The following is a 15,468-nucleotide window of genomic DNA, read 5'->3' as shown; positions in this document are numbered from 1 at the left end:
GAGTGCGTTGTTCGATTCGGCGACCACCGACGCAACAATACATCACCTGTCCGCCGGCGCTAGTCCCTGGGTCCCTGAAGTCTCAATTCTTCTGGCGACTTCTCCATCTTCTCTTCACTTCCTGTCCTGTGAAAAGGCGATAGTTTGAACAGTAGAGGGCGATTTACTGTTTGAACTTTGCTTGTCACAGGACTGCACAGGAAGAGAAGATGGAGGAGAGCGCTGGAAGAATTGAGAGACTTGAGGGATCCAGGGACTCGCACCGGCGGACAGGTGATGTATTGTTGCTGGCCGGGGGAGCGGGAGTGACCTGGGGCAGCTTCACAGGCGGCAGTGCCACAGGTTGTAAATCGATTTCATGCTGAAATTGATTCAAAATCTGTGTGCAGTGCATGGGCAGCCATGAGATCACTCGCTGATCAGAAAGGGCTCTATCTGTTGGTCGATCTGGTGGCAGTCGACCAGTGTTTGGCAGCCTTAACACTTTGATTACTTTAAAGGGACCCTGAACAGGTTGTCAAATTTGAATTTGCACTTACCTGGGGCTTCCTCCAGTCCCCCGTAGCCCGGGAGGTCCCCCAGCATCCTCCCGGCTCCTTCCCTGGTCCTGGCTCCGTTACACGGCGACTTCGGCCTGAAGTTGTCACGGCTGCTCTCTGCCGCAGAGGATGCGCTTCATCATGCTGGCCGCCGTGAGAGTCAGGCCGAAGTCACCGTGTAGGGGAGCCAGGACCAGGGAAGGAGCCAGGAGGATGCTGGGGGACTGGAGGAAGCCCCAGGTAAGTGCAAATTCTAATTTTACAACCTGTTCAGGGTCCCTTTAACCACTTCCCGACCGCCGTATATACAATTGGCGGCCGGGAAGTGTACCCCGCAAGGGCCGCGGCATGTACAAATGGCGGCGGTCCTTGTACGGGCATGGGCGGCGCGATCGCGTCATTCGTTACTAGCACCCGGATTGCCGCATACAAAGTGTATAATACACTTTGTAATGTATACAAAGTGTATTATACAGGCTGCCTCCTGCCCTGGGGGTCCCAGTGTCGGAGGGACCACCAGGGCAGGCTGCAGCCACCCTAGTCTGCACCCAAGCACACTGATTCTCCCCCCCCCCCCCCCCTGCCCACCCCCCAGACCCCTGTTTGCACCCAATTACCCCCCTAATCACCCATCAATCACTCCCTGTCACTATCTGTCAACGCTATTTTTTTTTATGCCCTAAACTGCCCCCTGCTCCCTCCTGATCACCCCCCCCCCTGTGTACTGTATGCATCTATCCCCCTGATCACCTGTCAATCACCCCCTGTCACTGCCACCCATCAATCAGCCCCTAACCTGCCCCTTGCGGGCAATCTGATCACCCACCCACACCAATAGATCGCCCGCAGTTCCGATGTCAGATCACCTCCCAAGTGCAGTGTTTACATCTGTTCTCTACCCTAAACACCCACTAATTACCCATCAATCACCTCCTATCACCACCTGTCACTGTTACCCATCAGATCAGACCCTAATCTGCCCCTTGCGGGCACCCAATCACCCGCCTACACGCTCAGATTGCCCTCAGACCCCCCTTATCAATTCGCCAGTGCAATATTTACATCTGTTCTTCCCTGTAATAACCCACTGATCACCTGTCAATCACCCCCTGTCACTTCCACCCATCAATCAGCCCCTAACCTGCCCCTTGCGGGCAATCTGATCACCCACCCACACCAATAGATCGCCCGCAGATCCGACGTCCGATCACCTCCCAAGTGCATTGTTAACATCTGTTCTCTACCCTAAACACCCACTAATTACCCATAAATCACCCCCTGTCACTGCTACCCATCAGATTAGACCCCTATCTGCCCCTAGGGCACTCAATCACCCACCCACACCCTCAGAACGCCCTCAGACCCCAGCCCTGATCACCTCACCAGTGCATTGCTTGCATCTATTCCCCCCTCTAATCACACCTTGAGACACCCATCAATCACCTGTCACCCTCTAGCACCCCTACCCATCAGATCAGGCCCTAATTTGCCCCGTGTGGGCTCCTGATCACTCGGCCAAACCCTCAGATCCCCCTCAGACCCCCTTCCGATCACCTCCCCAGTGCATTGATTGCATCTATTTTCCCCTCTAACCACCCCCTGAGACACCCATCAATCACCTCCTGTCACCCCCCTAGCACTCCTATCCATCAGATCAGGCCCAATACAACCTGTCATCTAAAAGGCCACCCTGCTTATGACCGGTTCCACAAAATTCGCCCCTTCATAGACCACCTGTCATCAAAATTTGCAGATGCCTATACCCCTGGACAGTCATTTTGAGACATTTGGTTTCCAGACTACTCACGGTTTTGGGCCCGTAAAATGCCAGGGCGGTATAGGAACCCCACAAGTGACCCCATTTTAGAAAAAAGACACCCCAAGGTATTCTTTTAGGTGTATGACGAGTTCATAGAAGATTTTATTTTTTGTCAAAAGTTAGCGGAAATTGATTTTTATTGTTTTTTTTCACAAAGTGTCATTTTTCACTAACTTGTGACAAAAAATAAAATATTCTATAAACTCGCCATACACCTAACAGATTACCTTGGGGTGTCTTCTTTCTAAAATGGGGTCATTAGTGGGGTTCCTATACTGCCCTGGCATTTTAGGGGCCCTAAACCGTGCGGAGTAGTCTTGAAACAAAAATGACCTGTGAAATCCTAAAGGTACTCATTGGACTTTGGGCCCCTTAGCGCAGTTAGGGTGCAAAAAAGTGCCACACATGTGGTATCGCCGTACTCAGGAGAAGTAGTATAATGTGTTTTGGGGTGTATTTTTACATATACCCATGCTGAGTTGGAGAAATATCTCTGTAAATGGACAATTGTGTGTAAAAAAAAAAAAAAAAAAAAAAAAAAAAAATCAAACAATTGTCATTTACAGAGATATTTCTCCCACCCAGCATGGGTATGTGTAAAAATACACCCCAAAACACATTATACTACTTCTCCTGAGTAAGGCAATACCACATGTGTGGCACTTTTTTGCAGCCTAACTGCGCTAAGGGGCCCAAAGTCCAATGAGCACCTTTAGGCTTTACAGGGGTGCTTACAATTTAGTACCCCCCAAAATGTCAGGACAGTAAACACACCCCACAAATGACCCCATTTTGGAAAGTAGACACTTCAAGGTATTCAGAGAGGGGCATGGTGAGTCCGTGGCAGATTTCATTTTTTTTTGTCGCAAGTTAGAAGAAATGGAAATTTTATTTTTTTTTGTCACAAAGTGTCATTTTACGCTTACTTGTGACAAAATAATATCTTCTATGAACTCACTATGCCTCTCAGTTAATACTTTGGGATGTCTTCTTTCCAAAATGGGGTCATTTGGGGGGTATTTATACTATCCTGGAATTCTAGCCCCTCATGAAACATGTCAGGTGGTCAGAAAAGTCAGAGATGCTGGAAAATGGGAAAATTCACTTTTTGCACCATAGTTTGTAAACGCTATAACTTTTACCCAAACCAATAAATATAGGCTGAATGGGTTTTTTTTTTATCAAAAACATGTTTGTCCATATTTTTCGTGCTGCATGTATACAGAAATTTTACTTTATTTGAAAAATGTCAGCACAAAGGTAAAAAAAATCTTTTTTTTTTTACAAAATTCATGTCTTTTGATGAATATAATATAAAGTAAAAATCGCAGCAGCAATTAAATAGCACCAAAAGAAAGCTTTATTAGTGACAAGAAAAGGAGCCAAAATTCATTTAGGTGGTAGGTTGTATGAGCGAGCAATAAACCGTGAAAGCTGCAGTGGTCTGAATGGAAAAAAAGTGCCTGGTCCTTAAGGGGGGTAAAGCCCACGGTTCTCAAGTGGTTAAAGAGGAGCTGTTAGGTATAAGGTCTCAGAGAGAAAAAAACACATATATCAGTAGCTAAAGATTGGCTGTACTTACATTACATATGCATTTCACTGTCCACGTTTGGATTTCACAGAATTTTTATATAGTATTTGCAGAGAATGATGCTCCTGACAGCTCATGGCAGGTTCCATGTTTGTCTGTCTCCTATGAAGCCAAATGTGTCGTCATGTCCTGCCTGCTTCCTGATGACTCCACTCAGAAAAAATACAACACTACTGTGCAGTGAATATTAATTAGCCATGTGGCTAGGAACAATAGCGGACTCATGCAGTATACTCTGCCCCGAGATTTTTCAGTGCTGGCTGTTGTAACATGAGACTGTAACTTCTCACTAGCAGCCGAGGGGAGGACCCAAGCAGCCCCAGAATGCTTTGCAGTATGGTATGCGGCCTGTCGTCCTTTTAAGAGCTTGGGTCTAACATCCTTGCTGTTCAGCACACATCAAAAGTAAGAGAGATTTTTAACTTCAGTATTGCCTTTTTGGCTTCCTTCTAAACTGTTTAACACAGGAGAATAGAGGTTTAAATTAGCTTTTGCAGCCTGACAGTTACTCTTTAAGACAGGGAAATGGCGGAATCACACACTGTTTTCTCGATGCTGAATCGCTCCAAACGTGACAGCCCATGCTAATCAGTGATTAGCATGCGCTGTCAGGTCCCACATGCGGGAAGAAAACTTGCCTGTACTACTTTTTGTACATCATGTAATTCCTATTGCTGACAGACAGCTGACTGTTGCCAGCCACATGTCAAAAACACACATTAGAAACAAAAAATCATCAGCAGAAAAGGGGGCATTTTCTGTGGATCCAATTGTGATCCCTCCCTAAAAGTCAACAAAGTTGAAAAATAGCTTTTCTGCACTTCACTGTGTTTTTGAAGTGATCACTGTGAAACTCCTATGCTCTTCACTGCATTTATCTTACATAACCCTCACATGCACGTGTGCTTTCAGCACACTGTTGTGATATTTACTGGCGTAGACACACAGTTTTGATTGGCCAAACGCTGACTAATTTTACCATCGCAATGTAGTATGAGGGTCCACAGATTTTGAGATTAAGGGCTCAGCCACATTATAAGCTAATCAATCACAAGCGCTCAGAAAAGCGCTTAAAGTGTGGCTGAACCCTAACAGATTGTGAAGGTAAATGCTCATACTATGTGGAAGTGGTATTATTGGCTAATCATTTGTCAATCACATTGGATGTGTGCATGCACCTTAATATATTGGTTTTTCACGTTTCAAAATAAACTTTATATAAAAGTGTTTCATTATTTCATAATAATAAAAAAAATTGCCTTCTTAAAACAGAAGGTATTAGCGACTATTCAGGTTGGAGTGAGCATATGATGTCTCCCATGATGCATCACTGTTGAATATGCAAATAATCCTTTTGTTGTCCTTTGTAGCATTCTTCTACTACAGTATAATCTTGTTAGAGTAAACACTTGGGTATAGTAAACTAAGTGTTCAGGTCCTGGCCAAGCCCCATTATAAGTTTATGGGAGTACCACATAATATAGTAAATTCTGATACAATAGAACGGTTATAGTAAACTGGTTTCCTGGCCCCTTTGGTATTCTGTAACCGGCTATAGTGGAAAGTGCATACCTCATTCGAAGATCCATGAGCTATTGTAGGTGGGCAGGCCAGCAGCCACTTGTAATCTGCTTGCAATCTGTGCGCTACTCTGGGTCCACATGGATTACTTTAAAAGCAACAGCCAGTGAGACCAGAGCTACCTGTGTAAGCTGCTGCCTGATTTCTGAGGGAAATGCCTGTCATCTGTGACATGCTTATGCATGGCTGTAACACTACAATATCATCCAGGCTGCACAGAAAAGAGGAGCACACTGTCAGTACTGTACCTGTATAAGGACTCAAACCCACTAGCAGCCTTTTCCAAGCGTTAGTGATTTGAAAAAGCTCTTGCTAATGCAATGCTGTGGGGGGTATTTTATAAAATCACATCCCTCAAGTGCATCACAACCATAGCATTACATTAGCAAGAGCTTTTCAAGTTTAGTAACGTACTGCTAGTGGGTTCCCGGCTTAAAGGGAACCTAAACTGAGAGGGATATGGATGCTTCCTTTTAAAAGTGAACCAGAGACGAAGCACCCTCATGTATTTTACCATATATATCAGTGGGAACATTAGAGAAAACACCTACCCTGCTCTCTGTTTCATTCTTCACTGTTAAGCCTGTTTCTGATCAGCCCTAATAAAATCCCAGACTGAGCATTCAGTCTGGCTTTGCCCAGGAATCATTATAGCCGAGTCTGTCTTTTCAAGCCCAAGCCTGCCCCCTTGTGGCTCTGCTATAATGACTCAGCTATAATGATTTCTGAGCAAAGCCAAACTGAATGCTCAGTCGGGATTTTATCAGGGCTGATTAGAAGCATGCTTGTTCAGGGGCTGTGGCTAAGAGCATTAGATACACAGGATCAACAGGAGAGTCAGGCAACTGGTATTATTTTAAAAGGAAAAATCCATATCCTTCTCAGTTTAGAATCCCTTTAACTGGTGAGACCTACGCAAGTCCATGCATATTGAGCACTGTGCGTTTTGCTTACACATTGTCTGCGTTCACTTGCTGAAGCATTGAAAAGAAAACCTGACTCCTAATTATTGACCAAATTAAGATCCAGTACTATAGTATAGTTTATGTGCTTGATTATGACCATTTCTGATATAATAAACTATTTTTCCTGGTCCCTTGAAGTTTACTATAAATGGATTCTACTGTACAACATACTGAGGTAAAAAGGGTCAATAGTTCATAGACTTTACCTCTGGCATACTTCAATGAATGTGTTATTGGGCAGAGACAACGAAACCGTAAACTAGCCCCAAAGATCAGGAGCATGTGTCGCGGATCTATTCTGGGGGGCCCTGGATGTCCCCCAGGCCGAGTCAACTGTGGTGCCTCAATGGTGGGCAAGTTGGGAGCTTTGGTGCATAAATGTGGGCATACTGGGTGCTGTGGTTCCTTTATAGGGGCATGCAGGGAGCTGTGGTTCTTCTGTGGAGGCATGCAGGGAGTTGTGGTGCCTCAATGAGAAGCAGGTTAGCCCGCCCAGCAGAAAGCCAGACCAAACAGCACAAAAGTGACCAGCCTATTTTTTGCAAATTAGGGCTCTGCAGCTTCAATGGTTTGCTGCAGAGCCACAGATCCGTGCACACAAATGAATCTCCCCCCCCCCCCCCCCTTTTCTGCCCACCAACAGAGATTTTTCATAACATTTACTATTTTTTATTAATTTTTTTTACCCAGCCCTCCCTCTCCCCGCCAGCCTATGACAGTGATCGGCTGTTATAGGCATCAGCCTATGAGAGCCGATCGCTCCTGAGCCTCCAGAGGGGACAGCCAAGTAACACAGCAGTCCCCAGTACAGCAATGCCGTAGATCGCAGCGCTGTGCAGTGTAAATAGATGGCTGTTTTGCCGTCTAACAGTCTCCTAGCGGTGACCTCCGCTGGGAGACTGATGACGGAGCAGGCGATCCCCAGCAAAACACGCCCCCAGGACTTGATGCCAACAGGTGTGACACGGTCGTAAGGCAGTTAAGTGACTGCCTATTTTTGCGATATGCTACATTTTTTTTTTGTATTAATGGAGAGGGGACTTCATCCAACATTTTGCTGGGCAGGTCTACTTAGACTATTAAGTTCATGTAAATATGACCTCAAACCATAACCACACCCACATTTTTGGTGTGGCCACACCCATATTCCAGCTGGAGTGCCCCGGTTTTCTTGGGAGCTTAGCAACACCCCTGAATGGTATATATACAAGTCCCACATTTCTCTCCACTGCCTGCCATTTTAGTAAATCGACTCCAGGATTCGGTTTTCTCTGACAGAGGTGCTCAAGTGAGACAAAAAGACCTACAGTCAGGTCCATAAATGATTATAGACTTAAGGTCCGAAACATGTTAGTCAAGTGCTATCTTTTGTAACTGGATATGTCCTGAATAAATATATTGACTGTGGAGACATCAGTGCAGACCTTCCTTTCCTCCTTTGATCCGTTGGGCCTGGCTGCCTGTGTTCCTGCACTGTCCCACAGTGTCCATAAATATTGGGACATTGATTCAATTCTAACATGTTTGGCTCTATACAACCACAATGGATTTGAAATGAAATGAACACGCTGTGCTTTAACTGCAGACTGTCAGCTTTAATTTGAGGGTATTTACATCCAAATCAGGTTAACAGTGCAGGAATTACATATGAGCCTCTCACTTGTTAACCTTCTTGCCGGTCTAATTCCCGCCGGCACGGAGGCAGCGCAGAACTTTTTTATTTTTTTTAAATCATGCAGCGATAGCCGCTGAGCGGCGGCATCCCCCCACCCACTCTGATCGCCTTCGGCGATCAGAGTAAGCAGGAAATCCCGTTCAGAACGGGATTTCCTGCAGGGCTTCCCCGGTCGCCGTGGCGGGATGACGTCATGGACGTCACAGGGAATCCCGATCCGCCCCTCAGCGCTGCCTGGCACTGATTGGCCAGGCTGCGCAGGGGTCTGGGGGAGGCACTCGCCGCGGCGGCGATGGCGTACTACACGCAGCTAGCAAAGTGCTAGCTGCGTGTAGGAAAAAAATTATGCAAATCGGCCCAGCGGGGCCTGAGAAATCCTCCTGCGCAGGTTACCCCGAGCTGAGCTCGGGATAACCGGCAATGAGGTTAAGGGACCAAAAGTAATGGGACAGAATAATAATCATAAATCAAACTTTCACTTTTAAAACTTGGTTGCAAATCCTTTGCAGTCCGTGAATTAGCCCAAATGTGAGGATCTGTAAAAAAAAAAAAAAAAAAAATACACACGCATGGTGGTGGTAATCTCATGGCATGGGAATGTATGGCTGCCAATGGAACTGGTTCTCTTGTATTTGTTAATGATGTGACTGCTGACAAAAGCAACAGGATGCATTCAGAAGTGATTCGGGCAATATTATCTGTTCATATTCAGCCAACTTCTTCAGAACTCATTGGATGGCACTTCACAGTGCAGATGGACAATGACCCAAAGCATACTGCAAAAGCAACCAGAAAGAAGCAAAATGTTATGCAATGGCCAAGTCAATGACCTGACCTGAATCCAATTAAGCATGCATTTCACTTGCTGAAAACAAAACTGAAGGAAAAATGCCCCAAGAACAAGCAGGAACTGAAGTTGCAGTAAAGACCTGGCAGGGTATGACAAGGGATGAAACCCAACGTCTGGTGAGGGCTATGCCTTCTAGACTTCAGGCTGTAATTGACTGCAAAGGATTAGTGTACCAATCACTACCCCACATAAGAAATGTATCGTGAAATCCTGAACGACAACCTCCTTCCCTCTGCCAGGAAACTGAAAATGGGTCGTGGATGGGTGTTCCAGCACGACAATGACCCAAAACATACAGCAAAGGCAACAAAGGAGTGGCTCAAGAAGAAGCACATTAAGGTCATGGAGTGGCCTAGTCAGTCTCCGGACCTTAATCCAATAGAAAACCTATGGAGGGAGCTCAAGCTCAGAGTTGCACAGAGACAGCCTCGAAACCTTAGGGATTTAGAGATGATCTGCAAAGAGGAGTGGACCAACATTCCTCCTAAAATGTGTGCAAACTTGGTCATCAATTACAAGAAACGTTTGACCTCTGTGCTTGCAAACAAGGGTTTTTTCACTAAGTATTAAGTCTTTTATTGTTAGAGGGTTCAAAAACTTATTTCACTCAATGAACTGCAAATCAGTTGCTATCTTTTATTTAAGGTTATTTTTTCGATTTTCTTTTTGATGTGCTATCTGCCACTGTTAAAATAAACCTACCATTGAAATGATACTGTTCTGAGACTTTTCATTTCTTTGTCATTGGACAAACTTACAAAATCAGTGAGGGGTCAAATAATTATTTCCTCCACTGTATATTGCACCCACAGCATTGTAAATAGAAAGTACAACAATACTACCTGGTTAAAGGACAACTGTAGTGAGAGGTGTATGGAGGCTGCCATATGTATTTACATTTAAGCAATTACAGTTAACTGGGTATCCTGCTGATCCTCTGCCTCTAATACGTTTAGCCGTAGACCTGGTACAAGCATGCAGCAGATCAGGTGTTTGACATTTTTGTGAGATCTGACAAGATTGGCTGCATCCTTGTTTCTGGTGTGATTCAGACACTACTGCTGCCAGAGAACTGGTATTGTTTAAAAGGAAATTAATATGGCAGCCTCCATATTCTTCTAACTTCAGTTGTCCTTTAAGTGTCACCAAGGGGGGTGTTTTTTTTTTTTTTTTTTTTTTTTTTAAACATCAGCACAGATTGATTTTTAGGACAAGGTTAGAAACAAACTTCGTTGCGGTACTCCGGAGTCCAATGGCCATATTTTTGCATAATTGTTTGCATATTCTGCTTTATTTGAGATTACAAATTTAAACAATTTTAGAAAATAGAAAAGAAGGAAGGGGTGAGGGGGAAGGAAAGAAAACTAAGGGGGTTCTTGAAATGATAATATTCACAACTAGTAAAAAGGCCCGCCCGTTAAACGGGCGCTAGGTCACAGCCGCTACCCCCTGCAATGCGCGCACATACGCGTTCCGCTTGCTCGTTTCCCACCACTGTCTGAAGTATATGCACACAGGGAGCTGCTTGCTTGGCAGTTGGAAAAGGCAGTTATTTCCCATAATGCAATAAGAACCTCTGTGAACCACACACAGCAAACTGTCAAATCCTGTAATGTCTGGTTGCGCTGCCCAGAAGCTCCCTTCCACACTGAGTAGCACGCATGCTCAGTGTGAAGTTAATGATGCTGCTGGTGGTAAAATACTAAATATCTCCGCTCTCACACATCATACACTCTCCAAATTTTCAGGGCAGGGAGGGGACCCCCAGAACGACCTCTGTCAAATTGCAGCCCCCTAGCCCCGCTGGTTCAGGAGATAGGTTTCTGTAATCTATCTCCTGAACCAGCGGGGCTCGGGGGCTGCAATTTGGCATAGAGGTCGTTCTGGGGGTCCCCTCCCTACCCTGAAAATTTGGAGAGTGTATGATGTGTGAGAGCGGAGATATTTAGTATTTTACCACCAGCAGCATCAATAAATAGGAAATGTGGCAGCACAGTCTCCTACTGCGCATACGGGGCAGCGCAAATCAACAGGCAGCGTAGACACACCGGCCCTGTGTCCTAACTGCCCTGGCTGTGCACATGCTCAGTACACAAAAGCCAGGGACACACAACCATTCAGTTGATGACGCAGGGACACTTGCATTTTATTGTATAGGATAGTGTGCACTTCACAAACACCACAGTTTATATAGGAATGTATGCTGTAATAATGCTGAGTAACACTGGAGGTTACTTTGCTGGCTTCCTGCAGTAGCAGGAATAAGGTGTGTATGCACCTAGACAGCATTCCTGCCATCACCCTCTCAGGGAGAAGCTCTTTATTCACAGAACCTGTCAACAAATTGCAGTGAAGATGTCACAGTACAGTCACCTACCCCCTTCAATGAAGAGGCTGGGGGTGCTAGCAGGTACAGAAAACAAACCTCAGTGTACAGCACATGTAGTGAGATAATAGCAGCCAGCCAATGAAGCAGTGGGTAGATGTGTTTCAGAGAGCACAGAGTAGAGTGTACCAGAACTGTGACATGACAAGAGAAACATTGGTACACTGTATATAGTACTGGACTACCACAAGAGAGTGGGATCGTAAATGGTCGTTACCAAGCCACAGCTGACTATTACCGTTAATGGCTGCAGCTAATTCGGCAAATTCAAAGGCATATACCATGACATTTTTGCTGTACCAGAAATTGCAGTAGCAGAAACAGACTACCCCATCTCTCTGTCCTACAACGAGACATTAGTTCCACATAATGTAATTACCAGTTGGCAGGAGCGCCACGTGCATGCTTTATCGTGCCCTCCCCCAAGGCCACCATCAGAATTTTCTGGGCCCCATACTTGGCCCAGAAAATTCTGATAGATTGTATAGGGGCAGAGCCACGGTATGTGGGGTAGAGTCGAAGCCTGTCAACCATAACTCCATCCCCCCTGCATTGATGCATGTTAACCAATCATGCAGCAGATAAGAGGGAGATGACCACATAACTTCTGTTATGCCACGGTAGAATAATTGCCAGCAGAGGCTCGAGTGGCAATGCCACTGTTTGGGCCCCAGACCCTTCCTGGGCCCCATACTACTGTCCCTCTTGTACCCCCGATGGCTGCCCTGCCCTCCCCTAACCTCTTAAGTGTTACCCAAACGTTGGGAATTGATTTGCTATGTGACTTGGGAGCTAAGTTTCCCAGAGGTTGCCCTAGGTCTCCAAAGTGGGAGCTGATGTCTTTGTGTAGGATACAAAAGATAGTGTAGTCGTTTTCAGCCCTTGCTATTGCCGGTACTGCAGATGCAATTGCACATCCGGTGCCTTTGAATCTACCGAAGATTCTTCCCTGTAGTCATTTATAAGCCATGTGCTGCTTGGTCTAACATCCACCATTTTATATAGTGCTAATCCTGCTGAGGCCCTGTTCACTGTGCTTAATTGCATTTCAGAATAATTTGCGTGCCACCTTACTGCCCATGCAATCCTATGAGGCTGTTCACAGTAACTGATCACATTATTCTAACTCGCTGCATGCAAGCTTTGTATTAAAGTCTGTGCCCAGTCTCCATTGCAGATCACACTCATAATATGCTTTATGCAACTGACCACTGTGAACCAAGCCTAATGGTCTTTCTAAAACAAAGTGCCCCTTACAAAAGAGAATAAAATGAAACATTAGAACATTTGCAGAGTCATACTCCCCTTATGGATTCTCTATACAATAGAATACCTAATGTAAACTCTAAGGGACCAGGAAAAGTCGTTTATTATTGGTCATAAATTGTATATTTATACAGACACATTTGCTGGGACCTGAGGACTGAGTTTACTATATACAGAGGATTACTATAATGATATTCTACTGTAATAAGAATGCAACTGCTGGTAAGTCTAGCAGCCATAGACTGACTTCCTGCGGGACTGTTGGAGGGGTGGAGACCCAAATAAACATTTTTACATAAAGCTCAGTTCACATCCACAATGAATCTCGAATGGCCAACTAAAGAGGACAGTGAAGTGTCTGAAGCAGATGCATTTCCACCATAGGTTTCTATGGGAATGCAACCACTTGTCCAGAAAAATTGTGCAGGTCAAGAGTTTGCATACAGGGACACTTAGGCCTCTTTCACAGTGGGACGTTAAAGTCGCACATTAGAAAATGTTCCAACGCAGACTAACGCACAGCAATGCAAAGTCTGTGCGACATTCACAGTGCACATGTTGCGTTGTGTGTAACGTGCAGCAATATTTAGAAAGTGCTGCATGCTGTGCGTTTAGCAAATACATTTGCTGCATTATGTGTGTTGCACATGCTCAGTAAGGTGTTGTTGTTTTTTAAAAAGTAACGCATGCGCTGTTTTTGGTCCATCAGACACAACGCAGTGCAAAATAACGTCCAATTTCATAACCTACATGCGCTGCGTTAGGGGCACGTTGTGTGACCTTAACGTCGCATCAAACGCAACGTCTTAGTGTGAAAGAGCCCTTAAGCCATGAATAAAAATCAGTTTTACTTGCCTGGGTCTTCCACCAGCCCCCTGCCCTCGTAGTCACTTACGGAGCCTCCGGTCCCCCACCGTTAGTTTCGTTTTCGCTGACAGACCTTGACAGGGATTCTAAGGGCTTTCTGCGCAGGCGTGGCCACGCATATACTTCTTTATGTTCCCGTCATCAATAGTGTCCTGCTAGGGCGCAGGACGCTATTGCGGACAGGAACCCAAAGAAAAATACGGGCGGCCAGGCTTGTCAGCGAAAAATAAACTAGCTGGCGGCAGGGGATCGGAGGCTCTGTGAGTGACTGCGATGGCACGAGATAGCTGGAGGGGGCTGGTAGAAGCCCCAGGAAAGTAAAACTGATTTTTTTATTCCTGGCTTTAGGCTGGATTCACAGTGATCAGTTGCATAATGCATGTGATATAATGACTGTGGACTGCTATGGAGACCTGCCATAGTCTTTAATACAAAGCCTGCATGCAGCGAGTTAGAAAAATGCAATCTGTTACTGTGAACAGGCCCATAGAAATGTATGGGCAGTGAGTTGACATGCAATTTTTTTCTGAAATACAACTGAGCACTGTGAACCTAGCCTAAGTGTCCCTGTAACACTTGCATACTGACAAGTGTGAACGGGACCCATTAATGAAATAGGATCCATCGACTGTCAGTTTTTACAATCATGTCCATTTTGCGCTCTGATGTGAAGTCTAAGGCTCCCTGCACACTGCAAATCCGTTTTCTGATGACAATTTTCCCTAAATACATTCAACAGAAAAAAACGGATCAAAAAACGCAGCATGCAGTAAAGATTAAAAATCTGAATCGGAATTAAAAACCGATTAAAAAGTGGAATCGGAAATGCATGCAGTGTGCAAGAGGCCTAAGGGCTCCCGTGCGTTTTCGGACTTTTCAAGCGCAGGCGATTTTCAAAAACGCCCACAAAACACTTGTGCAATTAATCTCTATGAGAAGGTTCATATCAGCAGATTTCATCCACTTTGCGCTCCGCAAAGCGGTGCCTGTACCATTTTGGGGGCGACTTTGGTATGATAGAAGGTATAGTAAGAGCGCTAAAACGCTCACATAATCGCTTTGTGCAGTGATTGCGTTCCCAATTTTAAAAATAAATACATTGTATTTATTATTTTCCGGGTCAGAGTCCACTTCCTGGCTTGCGTCAGAGAGTGAAAAAAAAAAAAAAAAAGATTGCTCTGCAAAAGAGCTTTAAAAAAAACTGCAGCACAGGCAAGCGCCGGGAGCCGCTAAAAAAAGTGCACAAAAATCGCAAAATGCTTGCGTTTGGGATTTCAATTTTTAGATGTGAACAAGGCATAAGAGTTTAAGAGATACGTAAACTGCAGAATGATGTACATAGTATTGCATTCTGTTATAGGCCATTGGTTTCCATGTACTGTAGTTCATACAAAAATCCATGTTTTCTCAGGGTCCCAATGAGGCTTCTCACGCCGTCCTTTGTCCCACGGGGGTCTCGCTGCAGCCCTTTAAACAGCCCGACAAATCCATCAGCTTGTTCAATATTTACCTTTCCAGGCTCCAGCGGGAGCACTGTTGCGGCTTTTGGCTCCGATGTAGACGGAAATACACAATCTCAGTTGGGTCTGCTCTACTGCGCAGGCGCCGGAGACTTATGCCTGCACAGTAGAGCAGACCCCACGCGATCGGGTATTTCCACATATTTTGGAGCCGAGAGCCGCCACAGCACCTGCGCAGGAGCCGGGAAAGTAAATATTTACATCGCCGCTGTTCAGAGGGCTGCAGCGAGACCGCCGAGGGACGGAGGACAGCGTGGGAAGCCTCATTGGAACCCTGAGGCTTCCCCCTCCCAAGGAGAGTACCCCCAGGGGAACTTTTTGATGTTACAGGTTTTTTTTAAAACACGAGTAATTTGCACTCCTATGCTAAGGGAAGGTGAAAAGAAAAATAATAAGCTTCATACAGAAG

The sequence above is a fragment of the Hyperolius riggenbachi genome, chromosome 2 (assembly GCF_040937935.1).
Source record: "Hyperolius riggenbachi isolate aHypRig1 chromosome 2, aHypRig1.pri, whole genome shotgun sequence".
NCBI classification, from domain to species: Eukaryota; Metazoa; Chordata; class Amphibia; order Anura; family Hyperoliidae; genus Hyperolius; species Hyperolius riggenbachi.
The sequence above is the reverse complement of the archived record's forward strand: the minus strand, read 5'-3'. Positions refer to the sequence as shown.